At 37.9% G+C, this 25,933-nt stretch overlaps 2 long non-coding RNA genes across 2 annotated transcripts; one reads left to right on the top strand and one right to left on the bottom strand.

Moving 5' to 3' along the window:
• Positions 1-5,190: 5,190 nt before the first annotated feature.
• On the top strand, positions 5,191-7,904 carry LOC308185515. The gene is made up of 3 exons (XR_013943433.1): positions 5,191-5,304; positions 6,187-6,313; positions 6,801-7,904. It is a non-coding gene; the product is annotated as an uncharacterized lncRNA (long non-coding RNA).
• A 9,507-nt stretch (positions 7,905-17,411) lies between these two features.
• On the bottom strand, positions 17,412-25,713 carry LOC308185923. The gene is made up of 3 exons (XR_013943822.1): positions 25,343-25,713; positions 20,019-20,096; positions 17,412-19,663 (listed from the first exon to the last, which is right to left on the bottom strand). It is a non-coding gene; the product is annotated as an uncharacterized lncRNA (long non-coding RNA).
• Between the last annotated feature and the right edge of the window lie 220 nt (positions 25,714-25,933).

Here is a 25,933-nt window from a genome sequence, read left to right as displayed (position 1 = left end):
TAAATGTTGGACAGTAAGAACAGAAATGAAATACCTGTTGCTTTTTTTTTTTTTTCTTTTTTTAACTTACCAACATTACAAGATTCATCTCAGTAAGATATTTTACATCCTTCTTTAAATATTCAGACTGAGGGGGCTAAGATTATCCAACAGTGTTAATGTCAAATTTACTTTGCGTGAAGTGTATTAGAACGGAAAATTCACCTTAACAAGGATCAACATTAAACACTAAAGGACTTGCACAAAACTACATTGATTAACTTCAAAGATAGTGAGAAAATACGTGCACATTCCAGGCTGTCATTTTTAAGGTACTGTGAGATTCTGTATGTATTCCCCAAAAGCTTCTGTATCAGAAGCATCATGATTGCTTGCCAGTATAAGCCCTGGTCAGACCTTTAGCTTCTCTTTGGCATAGGCTTCCTGGGGACAAAGGGGTATGTCCAGGGTTAGAATCGTGATCCTGAAATTCTCTTTACTCATTGGAAAACATGACTAGGGAATAAAGTTCTTGCATTCAAAGGCTCAAAAGCATGCTGGAGTGACAAGGGGATTTTGCATGAACAGTCAAAACAAAAGCATTTCCACATTAAGTAAGCCATTTTCCCATCTTTCATTGATCACAGCAGCACCCTTGTGTGTCCTTAAGGATTCAGACACAGTTCCCTGTAACTGTGAACAGTTACAGCTGAAGCAGTCCTCTTGCTGTCAGTGGGGATGTTGAACAAGTAGCGGTTCCCTGGAATGAATAAGCAGTGCACAGCTGGTTCTACATCTCCTCAGTAAGCAATAAAATAGAAGTCAAAACCTGTGGACGTGAAGACCCTGCGCTCTGCTCACTCCAGCAATAAACAAGGAAATTTTACAGTGACACACTGAATGGGTTTTTCATCACTGCGCTTGTGCTGAGAGACTGAGTTGGACTCAGTTCAGGTAGCAGACCCATTTTAGTGAAACAATGCTTTGGGGCTTATATCAGAGGGCAAAATAAAACATAATGCTTCCCTATCTCCAGCTTCAGAAGCAACTCTTGCTGTGTTTTTCAACCTCCTTTTGAGGTTTCTATTGGCAGAACATCAGTCACTTTATTTTTACAGCACCACTCTTCATAGCTCTAAAAGTGCTTCATAGAAGCCAGTAACATCCCAATTTTGAACACCAGCTGACAAATTATGTGTTCAGAAAACATGTCTCAGTTCTTTATTTCAAAACCTAGTTGATCTCATTTAATTTAAAGTAGTTTTTTTTTTTCTTCTTCTTTTTTTTTTTTTTTTTTAATATCTCCTTGTAGGTTGCATGGTTAATTTACAAGCAGTGTTCATACAACAGCAAATAATATTACTACATGTGCAAATATGCTGCTTTGCTCTCTTGCTGTCCCTCATATAAACATATGATAAATACAAATATATGTATAGTACATGCAGGAGTTGAATACATTAAATTAGAGACACAGGTTCTTACTGATTTTCTCTTGCACTTTTATTTCCGTATCAATCTGCTGTGCAGTGTCCTTCATTAAATAAATTGTGCAATTCATGATTTAAGGTTCTATTCAATGTAAGCTGTTTTTTAACACAAAAAATAATAATATATATATATAGTAATAATAATCTTGATGCCATTTTTTCCAGAGATGATGTGCACTTTCCTTGAGAAAACTCCTGCAGAAGTCAGTGATTTCTTGTTTGAACTAGGGCATTAATATCATCTTGGTATGGTTTTCTAGCCGATGGTCTTGAGTACATCACTGTGGTGCAGACATGTCCCATACAGTTAAAAGAGAAAGCACACACCATCCAAGTGTGGTTCAGAGAAACTAAGTGCCAGTGACTGAATAGATAACTTGCATATCTCCATGAACTTAACTTCAACAGATAAGACAGGAGGACACTTACAGGTGTAACATGGGAGACACAGAAAGGCAGGTATGAACCCAAGCTGTTCCCAAGCTGGAACCAAGCTGGAGAGTACCACTCTCCACTTGAGACTAACAATCTTCTTAAAGCAGACTGGTTGAAAGAGGATCATGCTTCCTTTCCAGTTTATTCTTCTGGTCACAATATTTCCTTGAGAAATGGGAGAAAACATACTCGAAAGCTTCCATCAGACCAAGCTAGAGATTCTGCATCCCAAGTAAGCTTCATTATCCCTTTCGTGAACAGAAACAGTTCCCTAGCCTATGTGTTGCAGCTGGTCTATTTAATCTTACCAGGAAGGCATATATGTCATGTTGGACCAAAATACAAGTAAGCAAGAGTGAGTTAATCTCACAGAGATATCTTCCTGGATTTTAGAGTCTCTTTTTATTTCTGTTTACATGTTATATCAAGGAATACTATCCCTTAGTAGTGAACAATTAAATCCAGATTCTGCCTGATTATTCTGCCTCTGGGTTGCACATTTTATGTTGTTTTACTGCACAGTGACCCAGATTTAGCAGCAGTGATGGAATACATACTGGCCTCTAGCTATTCCTTAATATGGTTAGTAAAGAACAATTTTGGAAGTGAAAGCTGTGGCTTCCTTCACCTACATCTGAAGATAGATCTGAAACCAGTTTTAGCATATCCTAGGATAGCATACAGACTATGGACCAGTGGTATAAAACCACAGCTTTGAACAAATACCAGAGATTATTCCTTGACAGGGCAGCCGTATGTAACAGGCCACCGAGACTGAGGAGTCAAAAATAGCACAATGGGTTGGTAGCTATATCTGATATCACTAGCTAGACAGTCATGCCTTGACCACTGGACCAACAATTCCTCATGCATTTGATATTGATGGTTATAATAACCTATCTGTAGTTTATTCTTCAGTGTGCTGTGTAGACACTTTTTTTTTTTCTGTCTATATATTACCAACTTTTTTTCAAAAGGAATTTTCTCTTCCATTTAACAAACTAACTTAAAAGGAGAAAAGTAAATGATTCATTGAAGGCAGAAACCAAGTAACTGTAGCATACAAAGAGTATTTTGTTACAGCAGATATATCTCTATTTGGACTTCTGCTATTATTAACATGTGCACTTAGAAACATGAAAAAAACCTTAAAGACATATTTTTGCAGAGCCCTAAAGCTGATTAAATCAAATGCAGATGTAGAATTGGTGCAAAACAGATGCTGAAAAGCCATGTCAATATCCTAAAGGAATCCATTTCCTACCAGAAAGAAACTTAATTTCTACTATACAGAATTTGATTATGTATTGTTACACCAAATGTGATTAATGTTTTGTGGTGATTAATCAACTGCAAAATATATAATTATGCCATCTGTATTTTTCCAGCTTCTTGTCACTTAAGAATTCCACTGGGGAGTGGGAGGTGGGATAATGAGTACTGGTGGCACTTAGAGTGCTTAAAACCGTACTCCAAAAGCCTAGGGAATCTAGTAACAAAAGGAACTGGCATTTATTCTAATAGCAAAACCTCTAAGCGTATTAAGTAAGAACCCAGAAGACCCATTGGCTTGATAGCTACTTATGTGGAAGACCCAGTTCTGGGGTTCAAATGGCCAGGGACCATGAGAGCTTGCTCCAGTTCAAAGGTAACCCATTAAGCCCCCAGGGGAGCACTCAGAAATTGGCTTTTGGACCACCTCCTGCTGGCTGATTTATGAAACAGCCCTGACACTGTTGCAAGGATCATTGGCTGTTTTGTGGTTGCAGGCGAAGTGAGGCATATTTCCAGTGGCAGTTGAGGGCAAAAAATAATAACAACTGCTTAACATGTTAAAACAACCTTTTTTTTTTTTTTTTTTCTTTTTTCTTTTTCTTCTGTGATCAAAACACTGGGGTAGACTCAGACCCAAACTAAGGCCCACAATGTCACCTAACAAACTGGAGAGCTGCTTTTCAAAAACATCACGCAGAATTAAGATAAAAAGCAAAAGAGGTAAAAGTAAAGGTTCCATAGACAAGTTGGTCCTAACCACAGCATAGGTTAGTGATCTGTATCAGACTTTTGTCCACTCTCAAAGTAACACACATCATTTGGGAGATTCATCTTTAGTGTGTTTGGTGCTTGCAGAGCAAGCTGCTATGCAGAAAGCATGAAGACTGAATCCAGAGTCTTAAAGATTCCCAAGTCTATAGGAAAATCGTTCTGGTTACATTTTGTAGCCTACTTTATTTCTAACAATTCATTATCTTTTGGGGTTTGATTGGTTGTGTATTTGTGTGTGTGTGTTTCGCTTTGTTTTATTGATATAAAGACTATGTAAAACATAGTTTAATTATTCTTCCCTTTCTCTGCCTTAGTTAGCATTGTTGCAAATTAACATATTGGAATACCCCAAGTCCTTTAATGTGAAAATGATTTTGATGACTGTGGAAATCAATTTTCAGCTTGTTATGCAGTGCTAGAGTTTCCACGTGGCTTTGGGCAAACACATTAAGTACGAACTTCAGAATCACCTGCTTGCCAGAGGCATTTCCAGCCTCAGTATGCCAAGAGGCACGCATCCCAGGGCTGGGTGCATAGGCTTTCTGCTGATTCAACAAAGAATTAAACCTGGATAAGCTTGAGAGCTGGGCCCATGTGAACCTAATGAGGTTCAACAAGTCCAAGTGCATGGTGCTACACCTGGGTTGGGGCAATCCCAGACATGAGCACAGACTGGGAGAAGAACTCATTGAGAGCAGCTCTGCAGAGAAGGATTTGTGGGCTCTGATGGACAAAAAGCTTGACATGAGCCAGCAGTGTGTGCTTGCAGCCCAAATGGCCAAGAACCCCAGGTCTGGCATTTAAAAAAGCTTGCCAAATAGACAAATGCTAATATAAAATTCTAAAAAAGGGGGAAATGTGCTCATGCATAATCATCTAGGGAATTTTTGACCATCCAGTGGTAGCTGTTAGCACTCAATTGTAATTTCGGAAGACCATGGGAACCCAGTGATGTGGTATCATATTTACCATCTCCTCTTCTCCCCTCTGTGGTTATCTTGGTTGTCAGGAGTACCATGGGCTCTGACAACACATGATTGCTTAGGTATTTATGTACTCACCCTACGGCTTTCAATATATAGTCCTTCATATCTGTCAGCCTTTCAAATCTCCCTGGAAAATTATGGCTTTGGCTCCCTTCTTATTTTCTCTCCCTTGTGTATGTAACTTGTAACACCTGTGTGTTAGGTCTGTCCCTCCTGATTGGTGTTAGCTGGTTCAGGCCTCTTGCAACTCCTCAATAAAATCATAGTGATGGTACTGAAGTTAGTCTGCAGCATAACTCATGAATCAGGGGAGAGGTACAGGCTGATAAAGGAAGAGGAGTATTTTGCTAATATGAACGCATGTTTTGGTAATGAGCAATAACAGGGGAAAAAATAAAGTACAATAAAAGATACATGACAGTTTGAGCTTGGGTGATATATACTTGGTTTTAAAGTTGTCTCAGTGGGTTTATTCATGGCTGGTAGCTAGTTTGAATGCAGCAGAACCTGGTGTAATAGTATGAAATATCAGTACAATTATGTTTTAGGGTCAAGCACCTTTTTAATATCCTTCCTGGTTTTAAAAATAAATAAATAGGAAAAAGGAGATGGAGAGAAATATAAAACCAAATAAAATATACCTCTAAAATAAAGAACAGAAAAAGATAATGAAAAGACAAAAGTATCTGGAATTATACTACGCCATCTAACATGAGACAGTTGGGTAGATGCAGTATCCTATTTTGCCTCCCTCCCTCTCATTCTCTCCTTTTCAAGGCTCCTTTAATTTGCAGAACTTTCTGAGCAACAGCAGAAGCTAGTCTCAACATATCACCTTTGTCACCTTTTGTTTCTTTCTTAAGTATTTACAACTTATTAGTCAAAACTATTGTTTTTATGTTGTTCATGGTACAATTTGGATAAAAAATATTAATTAGAAGTGTGTGTGTGTATATGTAAGTGAAGTAGTAATGAGTGAATGTGTACTATCAGCAGAAGTATTTGCGAATTAAGAGTAGTAAATCTAAGATAGAGAAGTGGTTACTGAAGGATCCTTTTATCATCAAATAAAACAGACACCACAAAAGGATGATTCAGACCACAGGTGATTTTCCCTGGAATTTGCACCCTAATTGTCACCTTAATAGAAACAAGGAACAATTGCATTGATTTCAGCAGTGGTGAGATTTATAATTTACTGCGGGGAAGTGAGAAGAAAAGTTGGTTCCAACATGCCCTCTGTATTCCAGCCATCCTTTCAATACAAAATGCTGAAACTCTAAAGATGGGACAAAGCACTATGAAATATACTGCAGGGAAACCACCTACACTCTTCTATGGCTGGAAGCGAAGAAGAAAAGTCTGATGATCCAAAAGGTCATTTCCATTGCTAATTTTTGTGATTTCCTGCCAGTCCTTTTCTCCAAGTCTTGATTAAATATTCAGAAAAATCATTACTTATACATAAACCTAATCATTTAAAGGTGCTTCAAATAGAGCAGACTACAAACACTTTGTTAAAGGAAGGAGACATTCAAAAAGTATTGTATCTTTGAATCTCAATTAGGCTACACCATTAACGAAATATATTGCAATTAAGTTTACATCCCCTGCATGGTACTTGTTGCGAGATAACATAAATCATTCAAATGTTTTTTTCTTTCATTCTATCATGATTATTTTCACAGTATGAGTTCATCTTTTCAGATGAAATATAGTCAAACATTATTGAATTCTGAAATAATAATTTAAAAAGTTAATGTACCTAATTAAATAATTATCAGTTCAAACTTACAATTAGAAATGAAAACAAATATCAAAACTATGTGTTGTAAAGGTGTTCTTTTTTTTTTTTTCTTTCCAGATGGATATATGTCCCAGGACTGTTAATTCCAAGAGTGCTATGACGGGGGAAGCATATACTTCTCTTAATTTTGTTATACTAAGGACCTACATGATTTCAGGCCATCTCCATATGCCTCAAGCTTGATCCTTGTACTGTTCCATTATTCATTTTTTTTCTATCTTCAGAGTGCCAAATTAAAATAATTTCTCCAATAAATTAAAATAATTTCTTCAATCTTGTACTTCAACATACCTAGTCTATCTCCAGTAATGGAATATACACTACATCTCAAACTCTCACTCCAGCATAAAAATGCTGTCTTAAAGCTGATGTTTCCTTCTCTTCCTTTCATTTCTTCTAGATTTAGCTTTCTCCCCATTAGCAAGCTCCAAGCTCTCTGCACAGGAAGCTACTGTTCTAATTGAATCTGCTTTACAAATCACACAATTGCCAGTAAGGTGTGCCAGTGCTATATGTATTCCAAGTTTGAAAACACATTTTCCACAAAAAATGTGCTGTGCTCAACTTTTCAGTCCTTTTGTCTTATTTCCATCATGAATCATATGTCCCACCTTCCTCTTCAGCCTGCTAGTACATTCGTGAGTTATAGAAATCACGGATTTTTGGGGTTCCTCCTGACTTTGAATCCTAATTGCTTTTGTTTCTGGGAACCCATCCTGGGCTTGACTATGACAGTGCTAAACAGGCTTTTTATTTCAGCTGTAGGACTGCCTCCTATGTTTGCTGAGCACTGGTGCCCACCTCATGTTTTTTAGCAGAAAACTCAATAGACTGTGAATTAATTAGTTTGGGATTTACTGCACGCCAGAATGAGACACGCACAAAGATATTTTAAATTGTTGTCTCTTGCTGGCTGTCTGCGTGATGTTGATTCACACCCACCTGCCTTGCCTGAACATCTTGGCTACAGGTGGCTGTGTTTGCACTAGTGCATTTATAAATCCTATCAGAAAACTAAGGTCACCTGCCACAGCTCCCTGGTAAAGAAAAAGAAAAAAATGTTTCTAATTCAATAGTATAAACTCAAAACCAATGGTTAATTTTCCTGGGTACATAGTATGATTAAGCACACAGAGAAGGATCTCTCCACTACCTGAACTTTCTTTCTGACTCACCGAAACTCTTGTGGGTTTTTCACAACAAGCCATGTAATAAGGGCTGACTATTCAACAGTTTTGGTAACAATGGTCAACTTTTTCTTTTCTTTTTTTTTTTTTTTTCCAAAGAATTTGTGATACACTGATATCTCAAAACAACAGAAAGAACTAAGGGTTCTGAGGGACAGCATAGCAACTGTAGTGACACGTGACATACCTCGTGGGTAAGAACTGATAGTATCTTGAAAGGAACAAAGTCACCCCCTGCAAGTGTCAGGTTCCTTGAGCTGTGAAATCCAGAAAGCACCATAAATGATCACCTCCCTCAAAAAACCAGCAAGTGAACTGACTCACCCTGACTCAGGGCAGTGCAAATACGGGTTTGTTCCAAAGAGATGGCACACTGGGAAAAAAAAAAAAAAAAAATCTGGTCTAAGTAAGAGTACATTCACAGGAACTAAATTTACCCCCTAACTATACCCCCTAACATCAGAACCTTGTTCTGATGGTGATGGCTCATACTCTCCATCATATTTGAAAAGTCCTGGCAGTCAGTGAAGTCCCTGATGACTGGAAAAAGGGAATCATCACTCCCATTTTTAAAAAAGGTAGAAAAGAGGCCCCAGAGAACTATAGACCAGTGAGCTTCACCTCTGTGCCTGCCAAGATCATGGAACAGATTCTCCTGGAAGCAATGTCAAGGAGGTGATTGATCAAGACAGCCATCATGGCTTCACCAAGGACAAATCTGGTGGCCTTTTATGATGGAGTGACTCCACCAATTGACAAGGGAAGACTGACTGATGTCATCTACCTGGATTTCTGTAAGGCCTTTGACACAGTCCCACATGACATCCTGGTCTCTAAATTGGAGAGAGATGGATTTGAAGGGTGGACTATTTGGTGGATAAGGAATTGGCTTGAAGGCTGCACTCAAAGAATTATGGTCAATGACTCTATGTCCAGGTGGAGGCCTGTAAAAAGTGATGTCCCTCGGGGGGTCTGTCCTGGGGACCGTGCTCTTTAACACCTTTATCAATGACACAGACAGTGGGATCAAGTGGACTCTCAGCAAGTTTGTATATGACACCAAGCTTTGTGGTGCAGTTGGATGAGGCCCTGAGCAACCTGATATAGTGGGTGGCGTCCCTGTCTTTGTCAGGGAGATTGGAACTAGACGATTTTTTAAGGTACTTTCCAACCCAAGCCATTCTGTGATTCCATGATATTACCACAGATCCCAGACTTTTCACTGGTTTGGTGCTATAACATGCTAGATTTGGACAAACACATACACACATTTTGAAAGACATTTTAGTCAGGGGTTCCAGTACTGCATCCCAAGTTGACCTTAAAATTTTTTAATCCCCTCCCCTCCCCTCCCCTCCCCTCCCCTCCCCTCCCCTCCCCTCCCCTCCCCTCCCCTCCCCTCCCCTCCCCTCCCCTCCCCTCCCCTCCCCTCCCCTTCCCTTCCCTTCCCTTCCCTTCCCTTCCCTTCCCTTCCCTTCCCTTCCCTTCCCTTCCCTTCCCTTCCCTTCCCTTCCCTTCCCTTCCCTTCCCTTCCCTTCCCTTCCCTTCCCTTCCCTTCCCTTCCCTTCCCTTCCCTTCCCTTCCCTTCCCTTCCCTTCCCTTCCCTTCCCTTCCCTTCCCTTCCCTTCCCTTCCCTTCCCTTCCCTTCCCTTCCCTTCCCTCCCCTCCCCACTTTTCCTCATTACTTATCCTGTGAGTTTTATGGTTTTTGCTATCATATAACTACAAAAAAAGCCAAGGATTAGTCAGTAAAATCATGAGTTATTTCTTCAAGAGAAATGTACCATTGTTGTAATTGTTTTTGTTTTTGTATTGTTTTGTTTTAAATATATAAAATAGTATATAAGACATTTTAAGTAACATTAATTTTATTAATTTTAATTAATTATTAAGTACTTCTTTTTAGTTGGTAATCCGTTTGGCAACAGAATATAAAATACATATTTAGAGAAAAAAAAAAAAAGCTTTTCAAACATAAAATTCTCTCTGTCAATTTTTATCACCTATCTATAAAAGCAAGAGTAGGCAATATGCAAGTGTGGATAGAGGAGAACTTCATCATACTTTACAGAAAGAACACCTCCATCTGTTTTTAAGCATTTGTTTAGGGGCAATGATAAGTAGCACTCACAGTGCAGAATACCTTGAAATCCAGTTCCTCATTTATCTATTGAGAATCAACAGCAGCAATACCAACAATTAAGCTTTCCTTCAATTACAGTCAGTATTACTTTTTTTCTCAGTCTGGATACAGAATTTCTATGAGTGAAAAAATAATTAAATTCTGCTCTTTTTATTTCTCCTTCACTGTCACCCCCTCTTCCACCATCAACTATCTATAGCAGGGCGTCTATAGTGCTTCTTGTGTGGCTGCTGTCAAAAGTATGATTTTTTTATTTGCAATGAGCAGAACTTTTTACAGATCTGCCAACCACCCGTCATATGCTTATGCTTTTATTCCAGTATCAGAATACGGGCTGAATATGTACTAGTTGAGAAAACTAGAAATAGAAAAGTTCCTTATAAGTATTCATTTGGGTATGCAATACATACTTGTTTGGATAGTATATATAAGTCCTCTTGTATGTTTACAAAAAATGGTCTGCAAGCGTTTTCTAGGAAAAAGATAAAATATTCATGTCAAAATGTATCCATACTCTATAGATATCTGCAATTAATTCTCGAATACTTACAGGTAGTTTGTCCTAGCTGTGAAGTAGCTGTGCCTTTCAGGCAGAGATTCCAGATGAGTTTGAGAATTATGTCAGTCATGACTGAATCATTTTAATGTCTTCATGATTTTTTTTTACCATGTTCTTTGCTTTCCATTTAGCTAGAGGTTTTGATTCTCAGGGATATCCCAGCAATTAGGTAGTCAATGTTAATAGAAACCCAACCATGATGTCAGAGGATACTTGATTTGTATCTCCATTTGTAATCTGAAAAGTGAGAACAATAATAAATGGTCTAAGTGGACAATTAGTGATGATATTAATTTACTAATAAAGGGAATATTTAGACAATAACATTTGGTAATAATGTATGACCTCTCCATGGGCTGCAACAAATTTACATAAACTACTCATACAGTAATTCTGAGTATGACGGATTTACAGTTTCTTCTAATAATTTAGAAATATTATGCTTATTTTGGTGTTTTGTTTGTTTATATGCAAAGAGTGAATTAATTCAATATCTAGACTGTCAGGAAAGACACCCAGGAGAGTGGAGAATGAATCTCTGACACACATCTTGGTATATGCTTCATACCATAGACAGGTCTTTCACATAGATGCCCTATATCAGCCTATATCAGCCCTGTTTTATCCAGGAAATTTTCTAACATATAATGATGTTCCTGTCAAGCTGAAAATAGTTGTGGGGGAGAGGAATATAGACCTCAACACCAGTCTGTAAGTATGTAAGATCAGGGAAGCCATTTCAAGGATTTTTTTTTTTTTTTTAAAGATACATGGATAATAGGGAAAACTGAAGCAAGTTTTCTCTGGGATTAGAGTACATCAGATTCAGGTAACTTGGTCTGGTGGTCATGCAGTCAGTCACATTACTATCATGGGCAACCTGAGAATATGACAAATAATGACAACCATTATATTTTGTTCAATGTGTTGGACCTTGCATAAACCAAGCCACCCACTCTCTGAACTGGAATTGCTTTGGGTCCCTGTCTTTGAAACATAAACTAAATACAACATTAATGCATGCACAGTGTTAAATACTTCAGTAGTTTCCATATTAGACTTTCATCCTGCTTTTAAAGGAATATAATATGCTAGCTTACGATATTTTAGTCCATTCTGTGCTGCTAGTTCTTAAGAAGGAGAGTTGCATAGGCCTTCGTTCATTAAAATAAATCAGTAAATTACAGAAGATAAGCACAATTTTATAACCAAAATCTAATCTGAAAGTGAGAACTGGTTGATTCTGTTCTCAAACTGTGTCTTCCTAAACAAATTACTATATGGTAATTTAGTATACAGTCTGATAATGTTACCTACATTTTGCATATACTGCAGAGTATGAGCATGCTCAAGGACAGCTATCAAAGAGAAATACTATAAAGATTCATTGACATTACCCCATGGCAATATCTCCATGTAACTCATATCCTCTGAAAGCCGCATGCACGATATAAGACCTGAAGAACATAAAAAGAGAAAGTCCAAAGAAAGGATTAAAAATACAGCTATTCTTGTAGTTGTGATATTGAGTAACAAATCTGTAGAAATCCAAATCTGTTTAAATATAAATTCATGAGCCCAAGAAGGGGCAACTTTTGAATAAATTAGTCACAGTGAATAGTTTACCCAATTTTATTATAATCTGGAAGTGAGGAACTCAGTATGATATCTTTTTTACCTGATTTTAATGTCCTGAAGCATTTGCCGTGTTGTTTCCTTTGTAATCAGCAGCCTTTTTTTACAGGCAAGCAGTCTCCCAATTTAAATAATACACAATAGAACAATGTGCTGCAGCCGTACCCTGTCAGTTCAGGCACTGTAGCCTTCATGTCCTATTAATACCTGGGTGAACTTTAGAGTTGCTTCAGCAAGCACATGGAATTTTAGTCTGAATATGGTTTAAAAGGACCTCTCAAATTTAGTCTATTTTCATAAACAAGGCTGTTTTGCAAGATTGTTCAATTTTCTTATTTTGAGACACTGTCCCAAAAAAAATGATCAGAATATTCAGTTACATCACTGTATATATCTATACAAGCAGACAGACAGACTAAGTTAATTATCTCAGCAGAAACAGCACTGAACTAGTATCAGTCCAGATGAGCTATGGATCTAAGAAATTCCTCAAACCCTTTTAAAGCTAGTTGTATTTGTTAATATTTTTGTTAAAACAATTGATACATTTCAATAATATCAGAAAAAGTTGCTTACATGAAGTATCGCAGTGACTTGTACTAAAACTATGAGCATTGCAGACATTATTTAACCTTCAACACAGTGACCACAAAGCATAGCTTTTTTCTCACAAAATAATTAAATATCTTAGACAGATTTCCTGACCTACAAATCATAAAAAACTTGGACAGGTTTGTATGCCAGTGTTCTTGATTTTTTAATAGGAATAGAGAGTTTGACCAAACTCTGTCACATCAGTATTCATCACTCATGGCTCAGGTTGAAAGGGTAAAGAAAAACAAAACAAAACAGAAGAAACATGAGAGGAAGAGGAGATCAAAGGACCAGTCACGAAAGAGGGGAAAAAATGCTTTTCAAGTGCAGAGTAGTTTTTATCTTGGTAATAGATTCTTATCAAAAACCTCAAGCAAAGCAACAATCACATTGTATGGATATAGTATAATTTAAAAAAAAAAAAAAAAGGATAAATATATGTACACACACATATATGTATGGGTTCGCTGCTCATTAGAAATAGCTTTTTTTTTTTGCCTTTTTTTTTTTTTCTGAAAAGATACTTGAAAACCAAAAAGAGACAAAGAGGAAAATTTTCAAAATTAGGTATCTTAGAAAAAAAACTGCATTTCTTAAAAGAATAGAAGCATGGTCCATGGCTGCAGTGCCTCAGGGGTGTTCCTGCCCTGGCATGGATCACCCATGAGCTGCAGTTCCTCAAGGCTGTCCCTGTTCCAGAGTATCTCTGCAGGTTGTAGGATGACTGGTATTCTTGTCCAGATCTTGGAATGACAGAAAAAGGCAGACCTCAAGTACGTAACCTCTTGGTTGAAGAGTGAAGAGATTTCTACCCTTTTGTTGTAAAATGCATTGTAGATATGTGGTTGTTGAAGCATTCAGCAATGCAGGGTTTGTAAGGAAGACTTGGCACAAGAATTGGGGAAAAAATTGGGGGGGGGGGGGGGGGGTTAGGCAGAGAAATCAAGACAGCAGGGAAAATGGTGTTAGATTTGAAATGTTGGTTAGAAAAGTTTGGCCCTGTAATGAAGTTAACTTCTTGTGAGGGTAAGAAAGGGGGAAAAAATTGCTGGTGAGTGTAATGTAGCACAGACTTTTAGCCCATAGATGGATTTCTCTTAGTGTTTATTTTGCATGACCAGTGATAAATGCAGCTGAGAAATGAGCTACTGCACAACACAAGGGAGAGGTTTCTGCTTTGTACCTTACTGCTAATCTGAACTAATATCTGCAGGGCTTCTTTGTCCATCCAAAATTTTGGTTGCTGCCTGGATGGCCTGGTCTGACTGAGGGAGGTTCTGTGTTTCCTTAGGAGGAGAATCTAGGTCTTGCTCACTGTCTCCAGCACTAAATATAAGAAGATGTTGTCTAATAACTTCAGGCTTTCCTCCATTCTACCAGAATTGATGTCTTTGGCTTTAAAAGTGACCACTGACATTTGTGAATGTTAGTAATTGTTCAAGATGATATTACTTGCATTCTTAGGATAAGACTAGGAAAAAACATTGTTTGCTACAGTCATTTGCTCTGAAGGAGTAAAAATTGCTCATTCATAAATTTTTTATGGTCTATGAGCTGTAGAGACCATTTAAGGTCAACACTTCATACTGTATTAGATAAACATTTAAGAGGTAAATACTTCTACACAACTTTGATGCGAGCAAAGAAATAGGCCATGAAAACTCAAGAGAACGGGCTTGATGCTTCATGCTATTATTTTTACTGAGCTAAAGCTTCAGTAGTGGAGGTGTTCAGAGCCTCATATTTAATGTACAAGCATCAAAACTTGATCAGAAGTAAATTGCATTGATACAGCTATAAAAGGAAAGGGTTATATAGTCTAAGGATTACATGATCTCACATTGTGGTACCAGAACCATCTTTGTTCTTGCTAATATCAGTGTCAGGGAGAACTGGGAAACGCAATAGCTGAGGTCTAACCATGACCATGCCTCTGTCTTCCCATCCCACTGTACCCAACATCCATAACCTGTTCCGATATCTGAATATGGATATCTCAACTATAACAAATATTTTCTGTGTTCATCTGTCTGCAAAGAGGTGGTTCTAAACACCTGAGTCACCTTATAGTGAATAATAGAAGTGGATGCTTGTATCAGTTGATGGACTCAACAGAAGTGATGAGAGTCACCTGGGGGATCCCCAAGCACTTGCATGTTGATTGGAGTGCTGGTTAGAAAAGATAATAGGAAACACTTAGCATTACGTACATGAATTTAAGCACTTCTGCCCACGCAGCTATCACTAAACTGAGTAGAGCTATCTGTTTCAAACAGTGCAGAAGATCAGAGTTCAACTTCCATAGCATATCCCGATGGTTAAAATATTTCCTGAAGTTCCTGTTTTATACAACTGACAGTGCTTCCCATGAAGCTGTCTCTTTCTGAAAGTGGGCGTCACCCTGGGAAGAAAGAACTGTGGCATGGAAGAATAACGGCAAGATGGAGGTTGGAGGTGGAGACTGATGATTAAGATACTATGCTGGAATAGTGTTTCTGTCCCAGTTTCTGCTCCTTAGGCAAAAACATTTTATGTCAAACAGCCATTGGAAGTGTCCTGCACGTCTGGCACACATGGACATTTTTCTACTTACATATATTTACACATCCAGAAATACTCAAGGAACAGTTCTTAGAACGTGGTTCCCTTTCCTAACTTTGTGATCAAACATTAAGCAATGGCAAACATTCTCTTTTCATTCTGGATTCATGACTTGTTTTCTCACCTGAGGAGCTGCTCAATCTCAGGCTGGAAGAAGGTGTTACATCACTCTCTGATCTCTCTGGTCCCTGTATCCTGTAACTTGTTGGGTAGGATACTTAGATGGGAAACAGGAGATAAAGACTTGAACCCTTGGAAAATATTATTATTATTATTATTATTAATAATAATAATAATAATAATAATAGACTTCTTGGTTTATTTTTTGCTCTTTTTCCTGCAAGTATGCCTTGCTCTCTGCCCTTACTGAAAGCTGCATGCCTGTATTTTGCTGTTAATGAAAGCAAGTGTGCTTAACATGCAGAAATCACTGGAGGTGGGTATGCCCAGAGTTTCAGACACCTTTCAGAGTTACTACAAGTTTACACAGATGTCGGGGTGAAATCCAGAGAATTTACAGGTTCATAATGTGTCCTTCTGCTGTACTGATGGCACTTAACAGAAATACTGCTCTTCTGAGTCAGTGTTTCTGAGTATAGACAAGTTTATTGTACCCATTCCTGCTTTTGCTCTCACAATACCCAGTTCTCTCAACACCTAAATGTCCCTAACAGTAAATCAACATTATATGCTCTCATCAGACTGTTGAGCTGCTTAATAATTAACTGGGATAAACACATGAAAATCCTCACTTTTTTTTTTTTTTCATGCAAAATGTCCCTATTTCAGCTTCCCCCAATTGTCAGGATTCTTTAGATACTTCCATGGCCTTTTGATGCAAATATGATAAAGCAGCAACCAGAAAATGTTCTTCACAGGGTGCGGGAGAAAATGAACATTAAAAGACTGAAAGTTTTGCTTTTGATGTTTAAATGATTTGTGGTGGCAACCTCAACTGTGCTTTAATGATTATTTTACCCAATTAATTTCCTTAGATATTTTTGCTATGCTTTAAAAATACATGCTCAAAATTTGATTGTATGTTCATTTTCTTTTCTGAAGTCCCTGTTGTGTTTTCTACATTCTGAACTGCAGAAATGTTGCCACACTACATTCTATTTGTTTTGCCTTTTATGAATCGTAAAAGGGTATATTATCTTCATTTGTCTTCCTTCTTCCTACTTAAATATGTACAAGATTATTTCTGAGGATGAATAGGGAGAGTAAATATATATAACAATGTTTTGTGTTACTGATGAGAAATTGTCCTGCCCTTACATTAGACAGGGTGAGAACATTGTAAACTGATAAAACAACAGAAAACAGAGGTGATATTTAAACCACAAGATCTTGATTCAGGTCCTTCTTTCTCACAGTAAACAGTAATGGACTCTGAAGAGGTCAAAGAACTTATTATGTACCAAAAACTTTTATGTCACTTTTCTAAACTTCTAAACTGCTTCTTAAAAAAAAAAAAAAAAAAAGATTTTTTTTTTTTTTAGAAGAAGGGTGTGCACACTCCTTCCACGGATTATATGGACTTCATAATAAGGGAAAATAAATACTTCTGTACCCCAAAATGGTCTTTATATCATCTCTGAGAAATCTTTACACTGTCTTACTCCACTTGGCATTTTTAAAGGACTCATCAGTAGTAGAGCCAAGATTTTCCCTGTTGTTTCTGTAAAATACCCGGGAGTCAGGGAAAAACTCAGAGAGGTCTCAGAGAGTTCAAGACTCTAGAGAGTTCAGGGAAAAAAATAGCTAAAATCCCTGTCGGGACTTTAAAGTTTGATTTGTGAAATCAATAGATTAAAATAACTGAACCTCTATAAATCAACTAACCAGGAACTAGGGTTAATGTTCTGAACATATCCAAGATGGTGTAAAATGCATAGAGTGAGAGGGATTACTCATGGGTCACAAAAAGAATAACAAGTGATGAGATGGGATTAGGGAAGTGGACATTTCCACTTGATAAAGTCTGTTTATCCTCTGCAATGATGATCCAGTGAACAGAGTGAGGGCAGCTACGCTGACTCATTTATAGATGATCTGAACAATGCATGAATAAATGAGCTGTAAATCACTCCGTTTCCTGAGTTAGAAGGAAAACTGGTAGGATCTCTTAGTGGAATAGGTATTTTACCTCTCCGATGCCCACAATTCTATCACACACGGTCCCTTTCAATTATCAAAGCATCACGTGCACATTTCAGCAACATGACTCCCATTAATGTCAAAGGGAGACTCAAGATTAAAAACCCCAGGCATCTCTTTTAAAATGAAGGAATTAAAATAATGTATCATTTCTCCACTAGAGAAACCAATTCCCCAAATATGAGACCCCTCTGCGTTTCCCTTCAACAGGACTACCCTTGCTTATCCCCAGCACCCAAAAATAAATACTGAGACCAGATTGCAATTAACCAAGAGGTGCTGAAGGTGGGAAAAAAAAAAAAAAAAAAAAAAAAAAAAACAGAAAAGCAGAGACTTGTTTTTAACCATTAAGTAAATTGAAGACTTTGCTTTTCCAGGGAGAGCGTGATTTAAGGGCTAATCAGCACCATGGTCCTACACATTATCTAAGAAATTGGAAATTACTGGCTACTAAGCCCAGCTCTCAGAAGCTCCAGGGGGAATCTCTGCAAGGCCTCTGATAACTTTTGAGTCTAGGTTTGAATGTTCTTCTCTTCTTAATTAGAAATTCATCATGTGTGCATTCGTATATATGCTTGCATTTCTATATATGTTTATTGCTGTATGTGCACATACTTCCACACATACTTTGTCTCCATATGGATGCACACACATTACAGAATACATAACTCTTTACTCTAATAGTTTGCTTTTTCCCTTGTCATGTTCAGCAGATTATGCTCTCTACACTCTGTTTTCCTTTTGCGGTATTGGCAAAGACTTACAAATGCCCTGTTTGCTTTCTTTTATCTCATTACATTATTCAGTAGTTTTCTGTATACATACATTCAGAAACATCAGCAAATAACTTACTTTCAAAGAGATTTAAGGAAAGCAAATGTATTTGTTAAAGAAAGAAGCATAACACTTACTCAAAGCATAAGCAAAATAGCTGCTCAGGGCAAAAGCTTACTGAGGATACCAAAATGACTCTGGTCCCCCTATTTTACTAATGCCAAAAGTCACCATGATTTTCATACCTAAAGCAGTCAACAAAGAAAGCTAAGCTTACAGCTGATGTAGTAGAAGAATTTGAAGAACAGTGCAGTGCCAGGGCTGCCCAGCTGATTTCTGAATATAAGGTGCCTTTACTTGAATAATTTGGTAAGCTAGCTATATGAACTTCTTATCAATACTTGGATTCTTGCTGTAGGAAGCTGAGAGCACTACTACTGTGCTCATAGGTGATTCCCTCCAGGGGAAGCAAGGCAGAAGGCTCACCAGAACTCCATTTAGAGTTCACCTCTGCAATGTGATGTTTAGGTCCCCAGCAGTTTGCTTTCTAAGGCAGGTGCAGCATCCAGCCAGGACTGGCACCTGGCATAAATTGCATCACTGGTAAAGTTACAACGTGGGCATACGATACCAGAACCACGATGAATTGGAGCCCAATTACGTTCTGTGGTATGGTGACTAGTTCTGTGGACAAAGGGAGACCAGTGATACCATAAATCTTGTCTTCCGAAGATTTTCAACACTGCTTCCATGTTGCATCCTTGCAGCCAAACTGTGGAGGTGCAGACTGGGTGGGTGCTCTACAGAGTGGGTGTTGGGGCCCTGAGTGCACTGTCTGGCTCTACAGCCTTCCCTCCTCTCTCCTCATGGGGGACTACACTAAGGGGAGATTTTATGGCCTCTTCAGTTGCCTAATTGGAGCGTACAGACAACAAACCCTTCATAGAGGTACCTACTGGAAGGTTAAGAGGCAACAAGCACTAGTTTCACAAGGGATATTCTGATTAGATAAGGGCAAAATCTTTCTGTGCCAAGGGTGGTCAAACACTGGAATAGGTTCACAGAGTGCTTGTGGGATCTCCATCCTTGAAGACATCCAAAGTTTGACTAACAGGGGTCCAGAGCAGCTTAATCTGACTCTTCCCTGAGTCAGAGGTTGGACTAGATGATGTCCAGCAATATCTTCCAGCCTAAATTACTTCATGATTCCTTGATTTGGTATCAATGGCAGAAAAATAAATGTTTATGGATCCATAAGCAGATGCAGCTGAAAATGAACAAAGAAATTGTCAGTTTAGATGTGCCCAGCACTGTTTTCTGGCACTGAGGCCAACTGGCATGGAAAAGGCTATGTCCATAATATTAAATGCTTTTCACTTTCAAAAGGAGGTGGCTGTGTGCAAACTAGTCCCTGGCTTGTGATAAGCCACACCTGGAAATTTGGTATCTCAAGTTAAATGGGACAAAAGGGTGTTGGGGACCACTATTAAAATATAGTTTTATAGCCAATTTAACTGTAGTACCCAGAAATATTACCAGTAACTCTTTAGTTTATTAGAATTGGTGTAGTCTTGATGTTAGAGGCCTGTATATGCCCAAAGAAAACGTAGGAAAATATTTACAATCCTGGGAGTTATCACAGGTAGGGTATCCAGAGTGATAGCTTCTCCAGCATTACTGTTTGTCTGTTTCCTTGTTTTCTGAAAAACAAACAAACAAAAAACTTGACGGTGTGTTGTTCCTTTTCTTTCTCCCTGTGAATTGTCACCCATAGCTATTGATAGTATATATACCTAACTCTCTTAAAGACGTACATAAGATAATGTTTACATGTAGACTTCCTTTGTTGATTCAGTTTATCTACAAAATAGGATATTCCTTTCTGGTCATTGTCTATGGAACCTAACCAGGGCTATCATCTATGCTTCGGCAACTTACTTCAGTGAAGGGCAGTTCAGACTCCTTGATACTTCTCCAGAGCAGCTTACCTCTTTTGGCAGGGATTTAAGTCCACTGAAGAGTTTTTATATCTGCCAAAGGGCTTCATTGCTACTGATCTGTGCTGGATTTTGACAAGTGACCTCGGGGTGTCTGTCTCTTCAAGTTATCACTCTAGTGAAACTTATTTCCTTATTTTCAATAAGTACTTTTCCTATAGAAATTAAATCAGGCTACCTTGTAAATAAATATAACAGGAGAGCAAAAAAAAAAAAAAAATGTAAGAAAGGTTTTTTTTTTTTTTTGTTAAGGGACATCCCCATTTTCAGTTCTATGATACTAGTATAAATGGTATTATTCTAATAAACCAAGTCAGAATTTCTGCTATTCCACAACACACGTAACTGGAGAACAGTTATGCCTCCAGATTGTTAAATTAACAGAAGTGATGGAAAATGCAGGTGCTGGCTGCTGCTATTCTTCATTTGGAAATGGAAAAGGTTTTTCCCAGAAGATAGAACTGAGAAGGATATATTCATTAGAGTGTTGAAGTAAAAATCATTTGGCAGAAAATACAGGTAGTATGGTTGATGAACAGAGTAGATTCTTCGTCTTGTTTTTTCTTTCTCCTAAACAGTAATTTTATTTTATTTTTTTCCTTTTGACTCCTTCTTTAGGGTCATAGAAAGAACAAAACAAATTCCTACAACTGAGTAGACAATCAGTCAATCAAATAAAAAAACAACACATCAAATAAATTACCATAACACGCTTTTACAATATTATGCAGACTCCAGATAGACAACCTAAGATAAGTTCATAACCTCCCCTTTGGAATGAATCAGAATAGCCACTAAAATAAGAGAACTTTACAGTGTTATAAGAATGACTTTATGAAAGAGATGTCATAGTATGAACAGTCATAACTCCATCTCACTGGGAATGAAAGTTTCAATCTTTCAGAACTAGAAGCAGTAATACTGAGGTAATGCTTGGGTATTGCTACACAGAAATAATACTGAAAGGGAAATGTATCTTGAGAGTATATGGTACGTTATCCATGATCTGAAGCTTATAAAAAGGGGTTCTGAAGTATGCTGAGTATATTGCCTTTACTTGTTCTGGAGCTGCTTTAAAAAGAGGTAAAAGCAGCTCACAATCCAATTTCTTGTGTCTATCTACAATATGTGCAGGATATGCAATGGGTGAATTTGCATGCAAGATCTGATATATTTTGTTATGGAATTATACACTGTTATTCACAAAGACTTCAATTTTATCTTAAAAAAAAAATAAAAAAAGGTATGTATGTATGGTAAAGCAGGAGTATATGCACATCTGTAATCAGTTGTCTCACACTCAACTCAGAGGTTGTCTTTATTGTCTTTGTACCTGAAGTGCCCATCAGGGTTAAATCCAATCTTACTTTTTTTCAACAACAACTGTAACAAGTTGCTGTGGTGGTAAGCTGAGGATATTTTCAGTAATAGTTATAGAGACTAATAGATCTGAGAATATACTTATGTAGATGAACCAAACATATCATTCAGATATTTCAGGGCTTGGTAAAACAACTCTCCAGATGAAACTAAAAAATAGACTAGACTATAGAACATTCAGACAGGAAGAATTTGCCATGCCAAAGTAAGGTTTGAGCCCAGGTTTGAGTTTTGGCCTTTGTAAATTCCTTGATGGATGCCAGATTAATATTCTTCATAACAGTTAATGCCTGCAAATAGTAATAATGAATGAATACAAACATGTTAAATGAGCTCCACTGGGTATGAAAGAAAACAGTCTTCTGAAGAAGCAATGACTTCATTGCATTGTTGGGTGCATCATTTCTACACTGAAATCAGGAAAGCTTAAGGTCAAGAATTAGGTCATAATTTTGTTAACTCTTCACAGGATTGGTCTTTGGGCATAAGATGATAAAATTAGAGGATATAGAGCTACCCTGGGAAGACAAAAACTTGACACCAAAAGTGCGTTGACAGCTGCCAAAGGGATTTAGGAGTGGTATGAAATTTCATCCTTTTGGGACATTAAAAGAAAGCTCTTTCTAAGTTCACCATTTTAGCTTTCCCCACTGAAACAAAAATAAATTAAAAACATGCAGTCACACAGAATGAAAACATGCTGATCAACATGAACAGTTCGAAGGAAAAAAGCTCCTTTATTGGTAAGTATCTGAAACTCTCAGATGGTGAGTGTTAGCACAGGCTCCATAGAGTGTTCTACCAAAACAAATAATGCACTTCAGTTTACTACCTGGGTACCCATCTCCCTGTCTCGTTAGATATTTGCATGACACTACAACAACCTGTCTGTTTAGGTACTGGGAAACAGACACAAAAGGACAGATATATAACTAAGTTTTTCTTCTCTACCATGTCCACAGTCATTTCCAGGCTGCTCCTTCAGATGCGTACATAGCAGGAAATATAAAATAAAATAAAATAAATAAAATAAATAAAATAAAATAAAATAAAATAAAATATATATAAGAAAATAAGAATCTCTAAATAAGAAAGAAAGCACAATGAGGAAGCAGAGAGAAAGCAAAGATTGTTGTAAGAATCTAGTAATGAGAATAATTCAAGGTTATTATTTCCTCTGCTTCTATTAAACGTCCCACCAAATATTAGAATGATTACTTACCAGTTTCATTATGCTGATGACATAGGATATGACTAAAATCAAAGTCTTTTTGTGCTGAGTACTTTTGAGCATATAGGTCAGATTCATCTCTCTCAGTTTTGGAAGGCTGAAGTCATCTGACCTATTTTAACAACCCATTTTAGGATGAAATGAACAGCCCTGAGGAATAAGCAAAAGTGCTTATATCTCTCCTTTGCTTTATAAAAGGATTCTAGAGTGACTTGTTCATACTGAGTTGTCTAACATGGATGTCTTAAACTAAGTGAGATGAATTTTTCCCATTCTTTTCTACTAACTTTATCACTCCAAAAAATAGACACCTCATCTAAGCTAGTTACCTAAACTCCCTCTGTAGTCAAGGGAGAAAAATAAGTACCTCCTGAGGGAAATCCTTTCCACATTACCTGGACATCTTTCTTTGTAGAGGATGAGTCCTCTTCTAGAAATGTTTCAAGCCTGTGGTGTAATTGCCTAAAGTAACTAGGAAAATAAAACTAATATTCACATTTGAAAGAAATTGTACAGCATTGAAGAGGCTTTCAGGGTAGGACGTAGCTGCGTTACCTGAGCATTCCCTAGGCTTCCAACCTTAGATGCTGTCGCACTGGGGGAACCTGGTGTGCTGGCTCTAAGGAGCAGTATGGAGCGCAGAGTGGAGTGGAGACACCACAGCTAGGCTCTGTGACCAGGTGGGGACTCGATTGTTCTTGTGCACACCGAGACCGATAAGTTGCAGTTTTTGCTACCCTGAGCCAATGACCTGTCATTTTTTGACAAATGCTGTACTCTAATGTACTTTTGCTCATTATAATAGCATTATAATACCAAAACAAACCTCCATCCCAAAAGCTACCCGCCTCCAAGGTGCAACCACCCCTCACTGAGCACGTGCTCTGAATTTCTTGGAGCCTATTCCTTCAAACAGAGATAGGAAAACTTTTCACCAATCACTAAGATATAACTAAGATATGCTAAGATATGCTTGACTGGAGTCACTCAAGCTCCACTTAAAAGACAGAAAGCAATATAAATTGGCCTAAAAGAGAGGGGATATCAGGGAAGATACCATCATGAGGGAATAAACCATTACAAGGACCTTCTGACTTCTGGGATCAGTCGACTGGTTGAGCCTCTCTTCCCCCCCCACCCCCCCCCCCCCACCCTCCCATCAGGATGCCTTTGGGTGAGATTTGAACACTTGGTTATATTGGGTGTCTCCACAGAAACTTAGAAATCTCTATAGAGTCTTTGTGCCTTTTAACATGTTAATTTCCAGGCTGTGCACCTGTGTATTTCATGCATGCTAGCTTGCTTTTGCAGACAGTAAATTATCACCAGCAATCCAAACAATCTGTGTACCTGTTGCTGTAACAAATTGCACTTAACTGCATTGTTCCTAGCCATGATAGTTCTCATTGAACGCAACTAGAGTGAGGGCGTGTTATGTTGTTGGTGAATCCGTGATTGTGATAGTTCAGTGCTCTGAATCCGACCAGACCCATATTGGTTAATGCGTTATTGGTGAATCTGTGATTGTGATAGTTCAGAACCCTGAATCTGACCAGACCTGTAACGGTTAATTGGCTACACCCCTTAAAGTAACAGAGCCTCAGAAGGAGCTGAGCTGACTAACTAGAAATAGAATCATAGAATACAATCACAGAAGGGTTTCGGTTGGAAGGGACCTTAAAGCCCATCTAGTTACACCCCCCTGCCATGGGCAGGGACACCTCCCACAAGACCAGGTTGCCCAAAGCCCCATCCAACCTGGCCTTGAATGTTTCCAGGGATGGGGCATCCACAGGTTCTCTGGGCAACTTGTGACAGTGCCTCACCACTCTCTGAGTAAATAATTTCTTCTTTATAACTAATCTAAATCTAACCTGTTTCAGTTTAAAACAATCACTTTTTTTCCTATCAATACATGCCCTTGTAAAAAGTCTATCTACAACTTTGTAAATAAGCCCTCTTTAAGTATTGAAGGGCTTAAATTCCTTCTAACTTCCAAAGGCCTTCTAACTTTTGGATTACTCAGGCTGGATGGCATAAACTGTTGTCTTACTGAAAGCACAGTGTCTTTTCTGAAGACATCATAATTATACATATAAACTAATGAAGTTTTAATAGAGGAACTTTAATAGAGGATGAATTTCACTCTACTAGTTGGTTATAAGCCAGATAGGGAAACATAAAGTAAGAGCTTAAGAATAACAAGAGTGAGAGAAAAAATATAAGAAATAACTTCTCCAAACCCTATAAGAAATAAATATATTTACAGTTATTCTATGTACAGTTAAATTGAGATACAACTAAGTGTATTTCCAAAAACTAAGTCAGAGTGAGATACCTGGGAATGGTCCCCAGAAGTTCTGAAATGACTGCAGGTTGGCATTTAGGTGGAGAGAACTCCCTCTTGTGAGAGTTAGGGCCTGCAGGAAAGAGTACTTAAAATTGACTGAATTTGAAAATACTCAAGGAAAAAAAAATAAAAAAATCATACAAGTTAAGATTGATGGCTGACATAAATTAGCAAACAGGTGTTTTGAGTTCAGTTATCCTAATATATTCACATTGATTCCAGCCCCAATTCTGATTCAGCATTTAATTCCTTGTTAAATTCTGATATTAAATTGATAGAAGTTTCTTTAGTCTTTCCTTTTAAATCCAGATAGATAAGACATGGATTATCTTCCTTTTTAATCTCCATTCCCCACCCCCTTCCCCCCCGCTTTATTTCCATCATACTAACAAGCTGCTTACTGAAATCCAAACAAAATAGCTGCTGCTCCAGTCTCATGATGAGACAGTGTATGTTCTTTTGGAGTTAAAAATTTAACAAGGCAAGTAAGCAAGGTACTGTCTTTGCTTCTGCTAGGGCATGAAAGAGAGAGGTGTGCAGCAGTTTCTTCCACACACATGTATTAGCTACTCCTTTATT

This window comes from Anser brachyrhynchus (assembly GCF_964034855.1).
Source record: "Anser brachyrhynchus genome assembly, chromosome: Z".
In the NCBI taxonomy this organism is placed as follows: domain Eukaryota; kingdom Metazoa; phylum Chordata; class Aves; order Anseriformes; family Anatidae; genus Anser; species Anser brachyrhynchus.
The sequence above is the reverse complement of the archived record's forward strand: the minus strand, read 5'-3'. Positions and strand labels throughout refer to the sequence as shown.